The sequence below is a fragment of the Oncorhynchus keta genome, chromosome 1 (assembly GCF_023373465.1).
Source record: "Oncorhynchus keta strain PuntledgeMale-10-30-2019 chromosome 1, Oket_V2, whole genome shotgun sequence".
NCBI lineage: Eukaryota > Metazoa > Chordata > Actinopteri > Salmoniformes > Salmonidae > Oncorhynchus > Oncorhynchus keta.
In genome coordinates this window covers 74,665,261-74,680,039 of record NC_068421.1, presented here as the reverse complement: position 1 = coordinate 74,680,039, position 14,779 = coordinate 74,665,261, and the positions used below count along the sequence as shown (strand labels likewise).

General features: G+C 41.8%; 1 protein-coding gene across 1 annotated transcript in view; it reads right to left on the bottom strand.

Annotated features, from left to right (window-relative positions):
* The window catches only part of gng12b (guanine nucleotide binding protein (G protein), gamma 12b), a 69,615-nt gene extending 59,857 nt beyond the window's left edge, over window positions 1-9,758 (bottom strand). The window contains exon 1 of the mRNA XM_035785581.2: window positions 9,430-9,758. The gene's annotated coding sequence lies outside the window, so the exon portion shown is untranslated. The remainder of the gene's footprint in view (window positions 1-9,429) is intronic.
* Between the last annotated feature and the right edge of the window lie 5,021 nt (window positions 9,759-14,779).

Genomic DNA, 14,779 nt, shown 5'->3' with positions numbered 1-14,779 from the left:
AGAGAGTGCGCTCAAGTTCTCATAGCCTCACATAAACTATTCTATTCTATTTACTCTGCCTGACACATACACTACTCCAGGATATCCTGTGCAGAACAGTACGTATTCCCATTAGTGTGAACCTTGGCATTATGGAATTGTGAGAGTTCAGAGAGGTTCACATGACTAAATCAATCGTATCAAGGGTTTGGTAACAGTAGCTTCTAAAACAGTAGATTGCAGCTGGATTCTCATGATCATGACACCACTACTACAGTATGCATGGTATGATAACCAGACAACCACTTTAACTTTACATGAGCAACACATGCCTTACTCTTTTAAAAAACAAGACAAAAGTTGTAAATGTAAGCCAATTCTAACAGGAATGACAGCTGTTTCTTGTCATCTTCAAAAAACTGCAAGGAGTCAAAGGTGATTTGGAAGAGGCTTCAGTCAATGCAAGGCTGATGACATTAAAACATCCATCAGCATTCAGGCCAAAGACATGGGTCCCCTCTTCAGTCTGTGCAGAGAGGAGAGGCAGAAAGAGGCCTGGCTAGCCCATCCAGCCTCACACCTGTCTAGTCCTCCATGCAGGAGAAAGAGCTATTGTTGAACACCTGCACATCTACCCTCTCACTCCTCCACTGCAATTACATGGGAGGGACACTGACACAGTACACACAATGCACGCTCCCATGGGGCTAGTCACCAGGCCAGCTGTACCTGAGTGAGAACATACCTTAAGTGATTTCCTACAGGGTCGAGCCAAGCTGCCACATGTATTCTGCATGAGAGACTGTGGTACTCCACTATCCCAGGGGTTCCCACAATGGATTCTCCTAATCCATCACCATTCAACAGACACTATCATGCAGTGTGCAACCTTCTTACATTCAATATTCGAGGTCTAACGATCAGTGATCAAGATGTTGGCATTTACAGACTTGCCTTGGGTAGCCCCTTTTCCTGCAGTCAAATGATCAAATCACCCTCCAATGACCTCATGGATGGAATGTTATTAAATATTTTTCATAATTTCATAAGTAATAAACATTTTTTTTTTCATCCAATGTTTCTATGTCAAACAGTTTTGTTATATTTCAGTCTTCTGTGGTGTATGTAAAGTGTAATATTGGAATGCAAACTCAAAATTAAATAAATTTCAACTCTATATCTGACATGGTACAGGTGTCTTCTTTTTCTAAAGCCCATAACCATGTGTGTGAGGTGGATACTTTTGTTTCAAAGTAGATTTGTTTAAGACTACCAAAAAACACTCTGTCTGATCCTGATTTAGCCCACTGCAGTAAAGTTGTTTTTATATGTGAGTGTAGAAATCCAGGTAACTTAGTAGTTACCTGGATTTAAGTAGTAGTATTATTATATATATATTAGTATTTACCATGATTTTATTCACACTGTTGAGCATTTCAAGATGGTAAAGAGATATAGAAACATACAGAAATTAAGTAAAAGGCTTCAAATGCACTGAAACATATGCTGTAATGAATGCAATTCTTTGTTTGTCAGGTGTTGCTTGGTGTCTGTCCAGTGTGGGGTTATGCACTGGGACCACAACATTGAAGTTCAACTACAGCCCAATACTACCACCATGTGGATAACACGTTGCAACACAGCTATGGTGACAGCCATACAGTAATTCTGTTTTCCACCAGTAGAGGGCAGAGCCACCTCAGAGGTGCCTTACAGGCTGACTTCACCGCTCGAGCGTTGCAAAATAAATGTAAAATCTATATTATTAAATTATTGCACCCACACTGTTCGCGCGCGCCAACGAACGTCTGCCAAGGGCTAAAATAGAAGTCAGTTCTATTTCTGACACAGATCGCGCTGCAAGCCCTGCCTCTCATCTCCTCATTGGTTTATAGAAGCAGGTACCCACGTGCCATCTCCTCATTGGTTATACCCACGTGGCTGACTGAAAGACGAATGAGGTCGGTGGCGGTAATACACCTCATTTGTGAAAGTTGCCAATTGCAATGTAAAGTCAAGAGAAGAAAAAGCCTAGAAGGAGGAGAGAAGACTAGAAACGATTTGGTTGACCGTTTTATGTGTGGATTAATTGTCAGAGTAGAGGACCTTGTGCATTTCAGGTAAAATAGCAACTCAGTGTTTATATCCCAGAACAAATTAGCAAGCAACAGCAAGCTAGATAGCTAAATTGCCATAAAGGTTTCATGCTTTTCGACCTGTCCCCAAATTAATGTATTTGGTTCAGAGTTTGTTTTGATATTTTAACCTGCGTGTCGTGATCGCATTTGGTGTAGTGGGACAAAGGCGCGAAATAAAAAAATAACTAGTAGGTTCTGGATATAAGCTTTTCTTCTTAGTGTGGGTGTAGTAAGCCTGCAGTGTTTAGGTTCTGGATATAAGCTTTTCTTCTTAGTGTGGGTGTAGTAAGCCTGCAGTGTTTAGGTTCTGGATATAAGCTTTTCTTCTTAGTGTGGGTGTAGTAAGCCTGCAGTGTTTAGGTTCTGGATATAAGCTTTTCTTCTTAGTGTGGGTGTAGTAAGCCTGCAGTGTTTAGGTTCTGGATATAAGCTTTTCTTCTTAGTGTGGGTGTAGTAAGCCTGCAGTGTTTAGGTTCTGGATATAAGCTTTTCTTCTTAGTGTGGGTGTAGTAAGCCTGCAGTGTTTAGGTTCTGGATATAAGCTTTTCTTCTTAGTGTGGGTGTAGTAAGCCTGCAGTGTTTAGGTTCTGGATATAAGCTTTTCTTCTTAGTGTGGGTGTAGTAAGCCTGCAGTGTTTAGCACTTTGGGTCCATCTGAGCTTAAATGGCTTAAATGTTCAGGACATAAATGGAGCAATTTGTTTCGGGCAAACATCTACGAACATTTTGAGTAAACCGTAACAGACAGAGCGAATCAAGAATTCAGTATCAGGGAGATTTGTTGTTTAATGGGTCAAAGATAGGTCAGTTAGTTGGAGCGGGCTACAGCAACGGAGCAACAGACATAGCAAAGCAAGTATTCAGTATCAGAGGCATTGTTTTGTTTTATGGGTCACTGGGAAGGAAACACAGGAGAATAAGACAAGAGTAGCCTCGTCCCTACTGGAATGGTTAAGAGAGTTACAGTTACAGTCAGAGGAGACTTTGAGCATGTGCGTGTTTGTGTGTAAAATGCCACCCAGCTACTTCTCTAAAGGGCTGGGGCCATTTGTGGGTTTCTGGATCACTAGGAAGCGGGCAGGAAACTCGTCATGGAGACCAGAGAGAGTGCCACTCCAGATGAAACGTTTAAACAAAATAACAGGTCATAAAGTGTCATGGCTAGCAACGTTCAAATACTACACTATTATTTTACTTCAGTGATTCAAATATGATGATAGGCCCCACTTTTGGTGTCTCTAGAAGGCTTGAGACTAAAAAAAACTCTTCATGATAACGACAAAGTTTACATTTTCATTCCTTGTATCAACTTGAAAGGGGGAAAAAAGTAATTAATTATAAAGGGAATAATAGGGTGCCATTTGGGATGCAGTCATGGCGTTGTTCTTTCTGAATATTCCAAGAAGGACACATTATCTACCAGTAATTCAAAAATATTTAGGTTCCCATATGGCAATAGAGGCAACAGTGGAGGTGTCATAATACCCATAAAACCTAGCGGTCAAGCAGGGACATGGTTCCAATCGTTTTTGCACAATTCATTTTTCCCATAGGGGATTTTAGAAACACTTAAAATAAGGGATGTGTTTTGCGTAGGATTACCCTGGCGTGACGTCTCTCGGACAAGGTGACTTTTATCAATATATTTCAGCTCTATTTACTCTCAGATTCAAACATGCTAATTAGCATCAAAGTAGACATCATGGAAGACTACAAATCCCTGCAAGCTCCTGCTCGTCATCTCTAGCTGACACAAGTATTCAATAATGCAGCTGTGTATTTCAGCTGGAATCAAGGCATTAGAATGTACCAGAGGCCACCAAAATAGAGCTTGTTCTGCAAAACAAATATTGTGGGGGGCATGCCCCCCCAGACAGGAACTCCCTGGCCGGCAACTTTTCCTATTTGGCTGGCTACTCCATGTACTTATAAAAAGCACTGCACACAACACACACACACACAAACACACACACACGCACGCACGCACACACACACACACACACACACACACACACACACACACACACACACACACACACACACACACACACACACACACACACACACACAAACAACACACACTCCTTTGCATCCAGTCAACAGTGTGGCCCTAACACTTGTCTGTTTTAGTTTTGGAGAACTGGGGGGATCAGAGATGAAGTCAGAGATGAAGAAGAAGAACAGACGCCCTGATTGGCATTTGTTTGTTTTTAGACACAATTGTGTGTGTTATTCATTCTGTACAGTAATCACAAGTTCAAGAAAGGCTAGTGGGTGTGCCTTTAAAGGGTGAAGCTTTAAAGAGTGAAGCTGTGAACAGAATCATGTACTGTTATTATGATGCAGTATGACCTGCCCCTATTGGGTTGAACAGGTTTGGGCATACAGAGCAGCAGGGCTTGGAATTATAATAAATCTCATTCATTAACTCAGACACAACAGAATGGCACTCCAACAACAGCACCAGATTGGCCCCCAACGTCACACTGATGTCGGCTTCCAAAAATAACTTCCTTCCATCACCCCACCCCCCCACCCCACCCTACACCCACAGTCACACACACACACACCACTCCAAGTGGACTAGTCTCTTTAAATATCATTCATTTTCACCTGTGTTCCACTAGAGAGCACAACGTAGGTGTCACGTCTACTCCCGCGCCCAGGCGCTCGACATCGCCGTTCTACTAAACCCCGGTCCTGGCAACCCATCTTTACTCACACCTGAACTGCATTACTCCCTGATTACTTAACCTTTATATAACACTCTTTTATTATCAAACAGTATTGGTGATGTTTTCTTGTCAGACGTTTCTCTTGTTTTGGATCCTTCTATGTTCGTTAATATTAAACTCACTAACTGCACCTGACTCCCTGCGTCGACGTTACAGTAGGGCTGTAACGGTAATGGAATTTTGGATGGTGGTAATTGGTCAGCCAAATAACCGGGGTCTCCTTAATAACCGTTCAAATAGCAAAAACATTATGGCATAATGGGTGGACTGGTGGCCATTGCGAGTGTACCCATAGGAGCGAAGCAGGAAGTAAAACCAGGAAGTGTACCCATCAATATGTGATTTGTTGGTTCAACTCAACTGACGTTGCAAAAAATAGACTCCATTGCATGAGTCACATCAGTTAACATCATTTGAATGAACATGCTACATTACGATGGCCAATATTGCATCACAATACCAGGCAGACATTGCGAGTGTACGCATGAGTTTATCAGTCAAATTTCCAGGGTTAGAGTTTCTAAGCCCATTTTCATCCTTTGGTACAACACTTTGCTGGTTCCAGCAAGGGGCAACAAAGTTTCATCACGTTGTTAAGAGTCAATGTTATCGCAGAAACGGACTCAACCGCACAAACACCCGGCTGTCCTGTCTTCAGTCAGCTGTTCGTTCCACACACACACACACACACACAACGCGCACACAAATAACACACAACATACAGACACGTGTGCACGTGTCGTGTATGTTGTTCTTGTGTGCGTGTGTGTGTGTGTGTGTGTGTGTGTGTGTGTGTGTGTGTGTGTATCTGTTGGTGTGAATGAATAGGAGACGCCCTGCTAACCCAATGATACAGATGAGGAATGGCATGGAGGCTTTTAATTCCATCTACACTGCTCAGTTGTCCAGGCAACGCTACCTATGACGTCATCATTCTGCCCCGTTCCAGATAAAAGAGCTACGCTTTCGGAGCCCCAGGGGGAAAGGTGAAATTGTCCGTTTTAACCCTGTTTTGGTTGCTTCCTGCTATGACAAGCTGTTTGTCATTCCTCTGTGATTCAGCAGGTTTAATCACATATTACTGACTGTAACGTCTCATAAATCACTAAACCTTTCCTCAAATTGGATCGACAATAATCCCTAAAACCCATCACCATATTCAGTGGACATTAGTTCAAATAAGCTTTAGAATTGAGTGTTATTGTTGTAGTCAGTGTTCAGTATGTCTGGCTGGTTGTTCCATACACTGACCTTTCTAACCACTGTAGGCCCACACAATGGCAGGGCACAGCATAATCTCTCATCTGGCTGCTTGAGGAACTCAAAACGCTTTCAGAGACTGAGAGTAAAAACAACACAGCCAAGGGAACAGATGAGTTCACAAACAAATGAATGACACAGTGGGGTCTGACTGGGTTGTTGAGACACAACAAAAAGACCACTGAAAACTGGATGCACTGCTGGGACTGTCTGCGAATCAAATGCTCAACTGGGGCCACCCATACAGGAATACAGACAAACCTATAGGCTTTCTTCAACCTGCATGCAGATATATATAGTCTTTACAACATAACCCAATTCCAGAGGGCAACGATGTTTGAAATAACATCATTACAACCCGTTTATGAACATTTCAGACAGTTCTGCCCTATGGGATGCAGTTTGGTATATGAACTGGAGTAGCCTAGTGCAAAGGCATCCCTGTAGACCATGCTTTCTAATACAATGACCTGTGAGGAGTCTGTCTATGATGAAGCTGGTTAAGTAGAAACCACTCAAAAATGTTTCATTCTAACGTTCTGCATGATCCGCCTTTTGGTGTTGAACAGAGTGCTGCCTTCAGTTACAGCGTCAGAATAACTTCATCCCTTTGATACACACATACACAGTGGTGTAAAGTACTTCACCCAAAATACATTAAAGTACTACTTAAGTCGTTTCTGGGCGTATCTGTACTTTATTATTTATATTTTTGACTACTTTTACTTCCCTACATTCCTAAAGAAAACAACGCATGTTTTTCTCCATTCATTTTTCCTGACACCCAAAAGTACTCATCGCATTTTGAATGCTTTGCAGCAAAATGGTCCAATTCAAGCACGTATCAAGAGAACCCCCCTGGCCATCTCTACTGCCTCTGATCTGGCGGATTCACTAAACATGAAGGCTTCATTTTGTTATTATGTCTTAGTGTTGGAAGGTGCCCCTGGTTATGCGGACATTTTTTAAACAAGAAAATTGTGCCGTCTGGTTTGCTTAATATAAGGAATTTTAAATGATTTATACTTTTACTTTTGATACTTCAGTATATTTTAGTGATTACATATACTTTTGATACTTAAGTATATTTAAAACCAAATACTTTTAGACTTTTACTCAAGTAATATTTTACTGGGTGACTCACTTTTACTTGAGTCATTTTCTATTTAGATATCTTTACTTTTCCTCAAGTGTGACAATTGGGTCATTTTTCCACCACTGCACACACACACAAAGTTCATGACTCTGATAGGCTCTAACAAGGGTTGGTTGACAGACAAAACCAAACAAAGGATGTTCCTCCTCATATTAAACCAATAGCTGTGGCTTGCCAGTGTAACTGGCGTTGACGAATAGAAGAGTGGGAGAGGGGCATGGGGGCAGAGAATTAAGGAAAATAACAATCATCCCCTTGTTATCCCTTATGTGTAGTTTCATCTCTGTTCATTTCATGCCATGTTAACTGAATCATCAAACCAGATTAAGGCAGGGGGAACTAGAACCTGTCAGAATCACAGGAACTTCAAACTGATTCAAAAACTGCATCCCAAAAAGATCCCTATTCCCTATGTAGGCTAGTGCATTAGGGCTCTATTCAATAATACATAATAGGGTGCCATTTGGGACACAAAGTCACAGGTGGTTACTCCACTTCTCGCCTGACCTTTTAATTCACCTTAAATATCTACAGCAGTGGTTTCTTATATAATGACATTACATTTCTACATTCAAAACGCTTGCATGGCATGAACAGGCTCAGACCTTTTGAAGGTGAAATAATATATTCATTTCTGGTACATGTACTGTAAGTCTAGTGGGCAAAGAACACTGACACACTAATAATGGTGAATCTTCATCAGGCCTTTCAGACAGACATCATTCTGAACCAAGGTTACTGCTTTCAAGTCAACTTTGGCAACAGTTAAAGAAGATGTGTTATTCTTGTTAATTCCATTACAGGTCATCTTAAAAAGTATTGGACGTGACAGTGCAGGTGTCTGAACTGGGCACAGTACCTTACAGGCTCAACCAGACCAGACTGGTAAAACAGCATTCATACACTCTTAGAAAAAAGGGTTACAAAACAGCTCTTCAGCTGTCCCCATAGGATAACCCTTTTTAGTTACAGGTAGAACCATTTTTTGTTCCACGTAGAACCCTCTATGGAAAGGGTTCTACATGGAACCCAAAAGAGTTCTACCTGGAACCAAAAAGGGTTCTACCTGGAACCAAAATGGGTTCTTCAAATGGTTCTCTTATGGAGAGAGCCAAATAACCCTTTAAGGTTCTAGATATAGCATCTTCCCGAGAAGATGAAGATCTATATTTACCATTTACCAGAGATGGAAAAAAATATCTATATTTACCATTTACCAGAGATTAAAAAATATATATATATTTACCATTTACCAAAGATTTAAAAAATATCTAGATTTACTATTTAGCAGAGATGGAAAAAAATATCTATATTTACCATTTACCAGAGATTAAAAAAATATCTATATTTACCATTTACCAAAGATTTAAAAAAGATCTATATTTACCATTTACCAGAGATTTAAAAAAAGATCTATATTTACCATTTACCAGAGATTAAAAAAATATCTATATTTACCATTTACCAAAGATTTAAAAAATATCTAGATTTACCATTTAGCAGAGATGAAAAAAAAAAAAAAAAAAAAAAATCTTAAAACATTGAACACAGAGCAAGTTCCAGATCTGTCAATGTATCCTTGCACTGTCTCTGCAACTACATACACATCAACAGTCACAAATTCTGACTCATCACATTTCATTCAGAAAAGGCTGATATCAGCAGTGTGTGCTAACCCTCAAGGCACCACACACAAACATAAGGTAGAGATTGGCCTACATTGATTTATTATTAAAGATTATTATTAGTGTTTTATTCAACCCCAGACATGTGTGGGTCTGAGTTCCTCTGTAGAAGACAGCATAAATGATAACATCAAGTTGTTCTACCCAACAGCAAAAAACCCATTACTATGTAATTACAAAAACATGTATATATTACAAGAACATATACTATGCTGGCGCTGGAGTAAAACAGTGATGCTACACATTTGCTTAAACCCACTTGGGATAAGAGACTGACCATATGGCAAGACAACGGCATCACACAGGCAGGATTGAGATAAACCCGACGTGTAACAAAAAGGCAGGTATCCTAATCCTACACATCCATACCAACTATAATCTGTAGAAGTTAAATTACATGTGCTCTTAACGCCTATAGAATTAGAATGATGTATATTCTGTTCTCATTAATCGAACCCCGATAGCTCTGCACTCACCTGCTTTATGGCTGGCCTCTGTTCCAAGCGCAAAATCTTAAGAGTTCTTGGGCTGCACAATTTTCGAAAAATCTGTTTTCATTGCTTCTTGGAGTCGATAAAGTATCTTGAAGTCCGCTGAAATCGAGTCGTCGTGCTTTTCATGGGTATAAAGTCATTAAAATTTTATTTTAATTAACATTAACCTACTGTTATGACCGACTCCGTCGACTTTTAGCCAATCGCGATTCCGTTGAGCTGCACGGCTGAGTGACAGACAGAATGGAGGAACGAGTTTTTTTCCCTCTGGTCTTTCTGAATACATGGAATGGTGGGGAAAACTGGTTGGAGGGAGGACTGGAATTGTGCAATTTATCTCCACGTCTCCTTCTTTATATACAGTGCGCCCTCTGCCTGTGAGCCTGCCTCCCTGACTGTTCCTCAATCTCATAGCTACTGTATTAGGCCTATCGATGTGAATATTGATGTGTGTATTCGGAAAGTATTCAGACCCCTTGACTTTTTCCACAATTTGTTATGTTACAGCCAAATTCAAAAATGTATGAAATTGTTTTTTCCCCTCATCAATCTACACACAATATTGCATTATGTATGTTTTATTTTTTTATTTGACCTTTATTTAACTAGGCAAGTCAGTTAAGAACAAATTCTTATTTTCAATGACGGCCTAGGAACAGTGGGTTAACTACCTGTTCAGGGGCAGAACGACAGATTTGTACCTTGTCAGCTCAGGGGTTTGAACTTGAAACCTTCCGGTTACTAGTCCAGCTCTCTAACCACTAGGCTACCCTGCCGGTAGCAATAACACGTTTTTAGAATTGTTTAAAAATATATATATCACATTTACATAAGTATTCAGACCCTTTACTCAGTACTTTGTGGAAGCACTTTTGGCAGTGATTAAAGCCTTGAGTCTTCGTGGGTATGACGCTACAAGCTTGGCACACCTATATTTGGGGAGTTTCTCCCATTCTTCTCTGCAGATCCTCTCAAGCTCTGTCAGGCTATTTTCAGGTCTTTCCAGAGATGTTTGATCGGGTTCATGTCCGGCCTCAGTCTGGGCCACTCAATGATATTCAGAGACTTGTCCTGAAGCCACTCCTGCATTGTCTTGGCTGTGTGCTTGGGGTCCTGAGGTCCTCAGTGCTCTGGAGCAGGTTTTCATCAAGGATCTCTCTGTACTTTGCTCCATTCATCTTTCCCTCGATCCTGATTAGTCTCCCAGTCTCTGCCGCTGAAAAACATCCCCACAGCATGATGCTGCCACCACCATGCTGCACCGTAGGCATGGTGCCAGGTTTCCTCCAGACATGACGCTTGGCATTCAGGCCAGAGTTCAATCTTGGTTTCATCAGACCAGAGAATCTTGTTTCCCATGGTCTGAGTACCCTTTAAGCGCCTTTTGGCAAACTCCAAGCGGACTGTCATGTGCCTTTTACTGAGGAGTGGCTTCCGTCTGGCCACTCTAACATAAAGGCCTGATTGGTGGAGTGCTGCAGAGATGGTTGTCCTTCTGGAAGGTTCTCCTATCTCCACAGAAGAACTCTCGAGCTCTGTCAGAATGACCATCAGGTTCCATGACCAAGGCTCTTCTCCCCCAATTGCTCAGTTTGGCCGGGTGGCCAGCTCTATGCATGGAGCAGCCAGAGATGTCAGTCTGCATGAAGCAGCCAGAGCTGCCAGTCTGCATGGAGCAGCCAGAGCTGTCAGTCTGCAAGGAGCTGCCAGTCTGCAAGGAGCTGCCAGTCTGCAAGGAGCTGCCAGTCTGCAAGGAGCTATCAGTCTGCAAGGAGCTGTCAGTCTGCAAGGAGCTGTCACTCTGCAAGGAGCTGCCAGTCAGCCAGACTCTTCTAGATCCGCCAGTCAGCCAGACTCTTCTAGATCTGCCAGTCTGCCAGACTCTTCCAGATCCGCCAGTCAGCCAGACTCTTCCAGATCTGCCAGTCAACCAGACTCTTCCAGATCCGCCAGTCAACCAGACTCTTCCAGATCCGCCAGTCAACCAGACTCTTCCAGATCCGCCAGTCAGCCGGGATCTGCCAGAACTGCCAGTCGGCCAGGATCCGCCAGTCGGCCAGGATCCGCCAGTCGGCCAGGATCCGCCAGTCGGCCAGGATCTGCCAGATCCACCAGTCAGCCAGGATCCGCCAGTCAGCCAGGATCCGCCAGTCAGCCAGGATCTGCCAGTCAGCCAGGATCTGCCGAAACCACCAGCCAGTCAGGATCTGGTAGATCCATCAACCTGTCTGAGCTTCCTCTCACTCCTGAGCTTCCTCTCACTCCTGAGCTTCCTCTCACTCCTGAGCTTCCCCTCAGTCCCGAGCTACCCCTCAGTCCCGAGCTACCCCTCAGTCCCGAGCTGCCCCTCAGTCCAGTGGGGCCCGTTGTGTTGATGGAGGCCATTGTGAATGATGGAGGCCATTATGTTCTTGGAGACCTTCAACGCTACATACGTGTTCTGGTACCCTTCCCCAGATATGTGTCACAACACAATCCTGTTTCAGAGCTCTGTGGACAAGTCCTTCAACCTCATGGCTTTGGTTTTGCTCTGACATGCACTGTCAACTGTGGGACCTTATATAGACAGGTGTGTGCCTTTCCAAATGATGTCCAATCAATTTAATTTACCACATGTGGACTCCAATCAAGTTGTAGGGTTAGGGTTAGAGGGTATAGAAACAGGATGCACCTGAGCTCAATTTCGAATCTCATAGCAAAGGGCTGAATACTTGTGAAAATCAGGTATTTCTATTTTTTATACGTTTGCAAAAATGTCTATAAACCTGTTTTCACTTCATCATTATGAGGTATTGTATGTAAATTGATGAGGGAAAAAGTAATTTAATACATTTTAGAATAAGACTGTAACCTAACAAAATGTGGAAAAAGTCAAGGGGTCTGAATACTTTCTGAAGGCATTGTAAATTGATACATGTCGAGTATATTGATATGTGTTCATGTGTATTGATGTGTATACAGGGCTCATCTGTGAAAGATACCTTGACTCCCTGTCAAAATAAAGGTGAAATACATTTTAAGATATGCTATGTTTAAATTCAATGTAGGCCATCTATTAAAACGTGAAGATAATTCCCCAATAACACCAGGACAGACATGTTAGTGTTAAGACCAACTAAAGGGTATGGGGAAGCACTGTCTGTGCCCAATGACAGAAAAGGTCAACGTTTGCACTTACCACAGATATTCGTTCATCCTCATCATGGTTATGTTTACGATTGAGAGTAGGGTAAACTGATCCTATACTTGTTAGTGTTGAGACAAACTCAAGGTAATGGAGTGGTACTGTGCCACTTTAAAACAAATTGAATAATTATTGCCTTTGACCCACACTATAGCTTAGTCTTCTGTTTTCTGTCATGGCCAGCAGTTGGCCTATTTTCCCACTGATGTTCTAGAATACCTGCTAAACCATGACACACAGAAAGAGGAAGTACAGGCACAAGGAAATACTAGCCACAATGACGAAGGCCATGTGTTGTTTAGGTTAAGGAGAATACAATGCCGTTTTTTATAATACAAGGATAATGAGGAAAATGCTCCCAACATTATAGTTATAATTATAATGTAATAGTGGTTTTGTATCATAACAGATGCAGTTATTGTCTGAAGAATACTGCTATCTCTGTCCCCAAGTCTAATGACCAGATGTTGTGGAATGCATTCATCCCATGAACCTTTGAGAGTCAAATACTATCTTTGTCAAAATGAAACAGATCAACTAATGCCAAAATAAAAAACTAATTGCTGAATACTACCTCTCACTCCGGTCAAATATAAGGAGGATAGAAAAGCCAAAGACAATTAGCCCAATCTGCTCCCAGTATGCAGAGGTGATTCCTTGCAGTCTCATCTTGAAGAAGAGTGTACACAGGAGAGTAAAAATATTCTCATTTAATCATCTGAAAGAACATGTACTCACCACTTACTGTCTCATACAAAATGCTAACCATTGAGATATATACTGAGTATACAAAACATTAGGAACACCTTCCTAATATTGAGTTGCACCCCCACCCCCTTTTGCCCTCAGAATAGCCTCAATTCATTGGGCCATGGACTCTACCATGGCGTCAAAAGCGTTCCACAGGGATGCTGGCCCATGTTGACTCCAATGCTTCACACAGTTGTTTCAAATTGGCCGTTGAGCATGAAAAACTTAGCAGGGTAGCAGTTCTTGACTAAAAACGGTGTTCCTAGCATTTTGTCTTGCCCATTTACCCCCTGAATGGCACGCATACACAATCCATGTCTGAATTGTCTCAAGGCTTAACAATCCTTCTTTAACCTGTCTCCTAAAATGGAATGTCACTTACCTATCTGGTTGATTATTCTGAAGGCAATGTAAACTGTGGAACTGTCAGCAGGAACTGGAACCAGGGGCTCATCTGTTTGTTGGACAAGGGAACATGGAGAGCAAACACTATGTTGTTGACATCAATAGTCTTCCCCAAAGACTTGTCGAAGTCACAGATCTTGTGATACTGGTGGGGATGGTGGATATCCACATATTTGGTAGCCAGATAGTAGATAGCCATGGTGGGACTGGGAGCTGATAGGGAGGGATATCAAATACATTATTCAAATGTGTAATATTTATAGATATGTATGTGGGCTTACAGGCTAGCAACTCATAGGGAACAGGGGACGAGTTTGAATCACCTTACAGGCTGGTTATGCATATGACAAGTTGCAGTTCAATTGAATCAGTGGAAAGTACAGTATTGCAATATTTTTCTGTGTTTGTTAATGAACTGAAAACAGCTAACTAGTAGTAGAGAATGAAGTAAAGAAAGAAACTGTTCGGACACCTCAAGCTGCCTCGTGCGTAAAAGAGGGAAAGATGCGTAAAATTAACCATATCACTGACATAACCTATGGACTTTGAATGTCTAAATACATTTGCTGTAATGTTTATGATCCAAAGAACTGGTAAATATTTCCTATAATCTGAGAGTATGAAGCCTTTGTGCACAACCCGATTAAATTTATTGAAAGCAAGTCTGATAGCAGTGGACCCGTTCTACACTACATGACCAAAAGTATGTGGAAACCTACTCATCGAACATCCATTTCCAAAATCATGGGCATTAATATGGAGTTGTTGTCCCCCCTGTGCTGCAATAACAGCATCCACTCTTCTGGGAAGACCTATCATTAGATATTATAACATTGTTGGGGAGACTTGCTTCCATTCAGCCACAAGAGCACAAGTGAGGTCAGGCACTGATGTTGGGCGATTAGGCTTGGCTCGCAGTCAGTATTCCAATTCATCCCAAAGGTGTTGGATGGAGTTGGAAAGTTGGAAGTACAGAATAATTTCAAATGTAAT